This window comes from Magnolia sinica, chromosome 6 (genome assembly GCF_029962835.1).
Source record: "Magnolia sinica isolate HGM2019 chromosome 6, MsV1, whole genome shotgun sequence".
NCBI classification, from domain to species: Eukaryota; Viridiplantae; Streptophyta; class Magnoliopsida; order Magnoliales; family Magnoliaceae; genus Magnolia; species Magnolia sinica.
This window is the reverse complement of record NC_080578.1, coordinates 79,748,233-79,755,640: the sequence shown is the minus strand read 5'-3', so window position 1 is coordinate 79,755,640 and position 7,408 is coordinate 79,748,233. Positions and strand designations below refer to the sequence as shown.

Sequence of the window (7,408 nt, the reverse complement as noted above, 5' to 3'; positions counted from 1 at the left end):
TGAATGCAGTAAACCATACTAAGGCTATGTAATGCAATACATGAGTACTGGGCGCCATACCAAGGCGATACAATATAAGGCTTATATAGCTAATGCAAATGCAATGCGAAGTAATGCCAGTCCTCATATCCAATCCACATATCAAGTACAATTCTAGTACAGTTCTATCAAATACACTTTAGGACGACTGCCACTTTACAGTCCCACACAGTCAAATGAGTGTAAGAGTCCTCACTACCCGCCTGTGGACAACCAATTACTAGCAAAGCGCGACAGTAGCGGACCCACTCATGAGCTGGTCAGAATTAGCCTAGTAATGCCCACTCACTTAGGCGGATAAGGCCACATCCCATCTCAACCGACTACACGATAGTGAGAGATGCAGCTTAACAGTGTAAGGCACTCGGTCGCTAATAATTTTCACTCGATCACGGTGTTGAGGCATCTTCTTGGTACCTTGAAGCTTAGGGGCTTTCACCCAGGGATATCCTATGCACCCCAAATGCTCAAAGAATATATTTCCGGTGTCCATATGTAGCCATCCACGAATATACCTGTGGAGACAAAGCCCTGATGAAGCAAGGGTGATAATATCCATGAGATGCGATGCCAGATGCATGAATCACGCTTACCAATCATGCACCAGCTCCAAGCATGCAATGTGCACAAGAGGGAAAAACTCCATCCCTCTATCATACCAACCCAATGACCCCACACTAATGTAATTTAACCACACAATGATGCACATGGGTCATGAGGGTGAAATAGGTGTGCCATATGGTGATGATGATGAGAAATACACTCCTCCTTCCCGAGGAGGGACTAAGTCTAGATATACAGACAGATACTCTAAGGAGAAACCCTCAAGTGGGGGCCCAATAGATTGGCGTAGCCCACAAGGCTAAGGAATACAATATGTGAGCCTAGAAGGATAAGCGGTCTTAACAAGGGTCTATGGTGGGCCTTTAACCACCTATAGAGTACCCATGGGCCTACCTTAGGATCACCAAGGAGGACATCCAACCTCAACTGTTGCCTGCCTAAAATCAAACGTGAATCAAGGCCCAAGGCCTATACCAATACATGGGCCTAGTGGACAATCATACAAAACCCAACTCATAGGCAAAATTGTGGGCCCATAAGCAAGGTTTGGGCCCAATCATAAAGGTCATAAACCCACATATTGAGGTGGGCTTAATGGGTAGCCCGTTATTCCAACCATATGGGCAAATCCTTAAGCTTAAATCAAATGAATCGGGCCTTACAACTTGGTACAAGTACAAGGTTAATTTAGTGGGCAACCAAAGGCCCAACTACTTGTGTAATTTGGCCTACAAACCCATCACAATAATATGGTAAATATAAGCCCAAAGGTCCAATGGGCCTATTAAGAAAGTTCCAGCCCACTAAGGCCTAAAAAGTCCAACAATTATCTAGAAATATGGACCCAATAAAACCCAACTGGGGTGGGCCTCAAATGTGCACTAATTAAGCCTAAAGCATGATAGGAAATAGGACAAGATGTGTATGCAAATATCCCAAATTTGATGGGCCATGTTGCGCTAAAACAAACACTTATGAGCAGGAAGTTTGGGTCTATTGCTGAAATTCCAGCCCACCCATTTTCTGGGCCTGCTGGAGTCCAATAATAATTTATTTTAAGTGAAATTCTTACTGCCTGGTGACCCATACATGTCACAATGGGTCCCACCAGAGGTAGGAGGTGCATACAACACATACCAGGTGGGCCATGTTGCTAGACGGGACGTCCAGCAGCAGCCAAATAGGCATGGGCGTCCTAGCTGGGCGGTCCATAGGGCTGGGATGGCAGCCCTAAAACATTAATAAAGTGGGCTCCACACGTGGACGTCCTATTGGGGATTGGGCCACATCAATGAGGGCCACTCAATGGAGGGACGGCGTGGATAGAACCATACATCAAGGTGAGCCGTTCGGGGTTGGGACGGCAAGCCATGGCTGGACGCCAACCCAGCTAGAACGTCCAGCTATGGCTGCTAGTCCAGCAAAAAAACCTCCAAATTTGGGTGGAAAGATGGTGGCCCACACCCCCCAAGATAGGTCTCAACATGATGGGCCACAAGGTGGGCCAAGAAGGAAACCTCAAACCCAAGCAAAACATGGAATTACAATATGGACAGCAAGGTTGAAATAGAAATTTTGCTGCATAAAAAAAATGATGCTATCCACACAATGTTCACCTAATAAAGTGGGGCCCAGATTGTCTAGAAGGGAAGGGGTGTGTGTTGAGGGTCAAATATTGCATATCAGACCCATTTATTGCATGGATTTACAAGCATGACACCGTTTAATAGCCTAATTTGATTGTATTTGTGATGCAGGGCATCTTCATGAGCTTGGACTGGGGAAGGACGCTAAAAAGCATGGATTTACCGATCTGATGACACTAAAGCATGGGACGGACTCCAGGGGACCAAGATCAACGCCAGAGATCCAAGAGAATTGAGAAATTGAAGCTCAAGTGGCCCGAAAGTCAGCCAGAATGCAAGATCATAGGTTTCTCACCATCCGTTTGTCCCGAAATTTCATATACGGCCTGAAGAATATAAAGTAACCGTACACGTCAAATTTCAGCCCTCGGATCACTATGGAAGTGCCCCAACTAACAGATCAGCCCATAAAACCATTGATTTTGGGCCCGCCTGCTATCCAGATATACTTGAAATTTGGTCTCAACCTATTATCTGTGGAGACAAGACGGATGGACGGAGCGGATTTCTCACGAACATCACAGATTTACTCTGCATGTACAGCGCGTGTATATGATGTACAGCGCCCGCGCCGCACCGGACGGTCAGCCCGGTCAAAGCCGGGCTGACCCGAGCCGTCTTCCTCGCAAAGGCAGCACCCAACGCTGTCCGATCGTTTTTTTTGATCAGTGGGCCCCGTCCATCATTCAAAAGAAAGATCCTAACCGTCCATTTGATCCGTAGGATGGCTAAGACTCGTGCCTAGGCGTCCTTTTAGTCCCATGCACACAAACACACGCAGATTGCATAAAAACGCAGGAATGGACGGTGGGAGCAAAGATCGCATGGGCCACACCGAATCCAACATGAAGCTAGCCAAATCTTAGTGGTTTTTCGAGGTGGATCGAATGGTCGGAGTGGATTCTACACCTTGTATCAAGAGATGGTCCGCCGACCATCACAGCGCTCAAACGCGCGGGCTCTGTTTCGCAACAGAGCCTGCGGTGAATTGTTGTGGGCCACCCTCTGAGATGATCGGTCCAATCTGGACCGTCTAATGGACTCCAAAGAGGCCTGTAACCATCACCTAGGTGGAAAAATTTCAAAAGACAGTTTAAGATTAGTTTGGATTGTTTAAACATTGGACGAACGGCGGCGTGGTAGATCAGACGAGCCGCATCAAAAGACAGCCAAAACCATCTATTTTCAGTGTTTTTTTCAGCAAGCGTTCAATAGACGGAGTGGATTTATCAAAGTATAAGCGATGTGGGCCCCACCATCCGAACAACGCAAATACGTTGCGTTAGCTGTTTACGCAGTCCGGGAAATCCGAAAAAGAGAGTTTGGGACAGGAGCGGTGGCTGAAACGTGAAAGGGAGAGCTTGGCAGGGACTTGGGGATTCAGAGCTGCCGTGGAGGCTTTTTGGCTGGACGTGGGAGGCAGAGACGTTGGCTGCTAGACGATTGGCGGCTGAACGTGGAGTTGTTTTCGGCTTCTGGAGAGATTTTGGAGAGAGGGCTGCTGGGATTGAAAGAGACGGACGGCTGGAACGGGAGGAAAAGCTGGTTTTTTTCTCTCTTTCCTTCTTGTTCTTTTCTTTTCCTGTTTTATTTTTATTTTGCTGTTTTAATCAGCCCATTCATGTGTAGCTAATCCTCTTAGCTAGGGCTAAGAGGTGAAGCCTGTAGTGAGATGGGAGATACTGTTTCATGCGTTTAGGTTAAAATTTCTGAACTGAACTTGGTTTTAAGTTGATTATTAAAAGAATATTCGTTTCAGCCTTTAATGGTCTGTTGTGACTAAAATTACAATGGGTTTGCAATAGCTTTGAATATTTCTTTTTCTCTTTGATGTTTATGACGTCAGGAGGCCCTGTTGTCCACCATCGTCTCCTGGGCATGGTTGGATGATGGTACCCTTCTTGACCTTCATGGCATGTTGATTGGTTGGTAATTAGTTTAATTCTTTTGTTAACTTTGTCTCCTGGGCATGGTGTGGTGATGGAATCCATTCTAATTCATATACCTTTCATCTCTTAAAAATCAGATCAAGTAAATTCAGTTTGGATTCCATAATCCTTGATGCAGGCATAAGATCTCCCTAATCTCTACAAGTGGATCCTCTAAATCCCTAGTTTCCTTCCTCTGAATTCCTTAAAGTTTTAGATAATTATTCCCCAATTATTCCTTAAAATTTTATTTTGTTTAGATCACATCTTAGTCTAGTTCTAGTCCTACTTGGTTTCAGATAACGTACAGGTATCAGTCCCTGTGGATTCGACCTCGGTCTTACCGAGTTTATTACTACATCACAACCCTATACTTGGGGAGTGAACAAGTTTTTGGCGCCGTTGCCGGGGACTGATAGTTACGATTTTCTGAAATTAATTAGTTTTAGAATTAGGATAAGATTAGGATTTTATTAACTTTAGTTTTAGATTTTTATTTCTATTTGACTTTTAGAACTAACTTGTTTCCTGTTTTGTAGGATCCTGACATAAAATCTCTAAATTGGTAATTCTTTCCTAAATTCTCTACTTTTTCTTTTTATAGAATTAGGGTTTAGATTTTAGAAACTTTCTAATTCTAGTATCCTCTGTTCTGTAGGAAATAGTTTATTTTTAGAATTTAGGTTATTTAGAAATTGACTTTCTATTTTGGTTCTATTAACTTTCTAATTCTAACACTTTTTGAATCTAACTCTGTTTTTTAATTTATTTTTAAGATTTTTGTCTAGAAACTAACCTTCCTATTTTGTAGGCCTTTAAGATAGAAATCTCTATTTTGGTACACTCCTTCCATACTCTCTATTTTTCAATTTTCTTGTAGTAATTTACTTTTTAGTTTAGGCTTTCTTAGTTTACTTTAGAAATTTCCGTTTTTCTTTAAAGAATAATTTCTTTTAGAAATTAATTTACTGTTATTTTTCTTTTAAAGTATCGTTTCTCTCCTTTATAGAATCTAACTTATTTTTGTTTTATTTTGCAGGTCCTTAACTTAGGAGCTTCAATTTGGTAATTCCTTTCCAATTTTCCCTCTCTTCCGTTTTAGATTTTCTTTTATCCATCTTTAGGATTAGGCTTTGAATTGAGGGCTGCGAGTGTTTCATGCCCAAGTGGGCCCGTGACAACACTCGACGTCTCTTGACTGAAGGAGGAGTGGTTGAGGGGTTGACTATCCATCGCAGGATTAGACACCACTCGAAATCCCCTGAGTTAAGTGAAGTTATGGCTGAAGACCAACCTCCTCTACTTCCACCCAGGGTGGAGGATAACCATGATGAGAATGAGGTGCAACAGGCACCCCCGCCTCGTACTCTACGAGATTTTCTACAACCGGCGGGAGTGAGTACGCCCTCATGCATGCTTTTTCCTGAAAACACAGGACAAATGGACATCAAGCCAGGAGTTATCCAACTCCTTCCCAAATTCCATGGACTTGAATCTGAAAGTCCATATTTACATTTGAAAGAGTTCGATGAAATAATAGCTACATTATGTTTTCCTAATGTATCTGAAGATACAATTAGGCTGAAACTCTTTCCTTTTTCCTTAAAAGAGAAAGCTAAGACGTGGTTACATTCACTGCGTCCTAGATCCATTGGCACATGGAACGATATGCAGAGGGAATTCATAAAAAAATTCTTCCCACACCATAAAACGATTACCCTCAGAAAAGCGATCATGAACTTTGCCCAAAAGGAAGATGAAACATTCTTTCAATGTTGGGAAAGGTTCAAAGATTTGGTCAGTTCATGCCCACAACACGGATTTGAAACGTGGCGCATTACAAATTTTTTCTATGATGGACTGACATCTTCCATGCGCCAAATGGTCGAGACAATGTGTAATGGAGAGTTCATTAATAAAGACATCGACGAGGTATGGGACTACCTCGACAGTTTGGCTGAAAAAACACAATCTTGGGACTATTACCCAAAGTCGAACACCACGTCTAGGCCGACTCAATTAAAGGAGAAAGGTGGATTATATCTCTTGAAAGAAGAGGATGATCTCAAGTGTAAAGTGACTACGCTCATAAAAAAAGTTGAGGCCATGGAAGGAAAGAAGGATAAGGTCAATGAAATCGTTTGCGGCATCTGTGATTGCAACATTCACACAATTGAAAACTGTCCTACAATACCTGCCTTTCGAGGAGTGTTGAATGAACAAGCCAATGCCGTAAATAACTATCAAAGACCTTTTCTTGGACCTAACTCCAACACATACAATCCTGGCTGGAAAAATCATCCAAACTTTAGTTGGAGGAATGGACAAACGGCAACTCCTCCAGGTTTCTTCAATCAAAATCCAAATCAAGTGAAACCTCAAGAAGAACCGGTTCAAAATCCCATACAAGAGCTGGCTCAGGCAATGCGGGGAATCACAGATTTTATGCAAAAGATAGATTCTCGTATGACGGTTATAGAAAAGGGGATGCTTCCTGCACAACCTCTCCCCAATCCTAAACCGCAATACGAGAATAATGATCCCAGCTCTTCAAATCAGATGGGACATGCTAAATCCATCACCACTCTTAGGAGTGGGAAGATCATCGATAAAACTCTTCCGGTTAGGCCCGAAAAGCCTCAAGAACCAAAAGAGGACAACAAGGATGGATCCAGTGATGTCCCACAAAAAGTGGAACCGGAACTTCTAGAGAAGCCAATTGCTCCATTCCCCCAACGGTTGGTTTCACCAAAACCTCTCTCTAACTCTCAGGATATCTTAGAGGTGTTGAAACAGGTGAAAGTTAACATTCCTCTACTTGATGTCGTTAAACAGATACCTTCATATGCCAAATTCCTAAAAGACTTGTGCACGACCAAGCGACGGAAAATTATTCAAAAGAAAATCTTCTTGACTGAGAAAGTGAGTGCCATCCTGAAGCAAGACGTGCCGCAGAAATTCAAGGATCCCGGTAGCCCAACCATATCATGTGTAATCGGGAACCATCGAATTGATCACGCACTTCTTGACTTAGGAGCGAGCGTCAATTTGATTCCCTACTCGGTATACAAACAGTTAGGTTTGGGTGAATTAAAACCCACCCCAACCACACTACAACTTGCTGATCGCTCTGTTCGTGTACCAAGAGGGATAATTGAGGATGTGTTGGTCCAAGTTGATAGATTTTACTACCCTGTAGACTTTATCATCCTGGACACTGAACCCATCAAT

The 7,408-nt window shown here is 43.0% G+C and overlaps 1 non-coding gene across 1 annotated transcript; it reads right to left on the bottom strand.

The window, feature by feature from the left end:
- Positions 1-5,893: 5,893 nt before the first annotated feature.
- LOC131250383 (small nucleolar RNA R71) lies at positions 5,894-6,000 on the bottom strand. The gene has a single exon (XR_009173310.1). It is a non-coding gene; the product is annotated as a small nucleolar RNA R71 (small nucleolar RNA).
- Between the last annotated feature and the right edge of the window lie 1,408 nt (positions 6,001-7,408).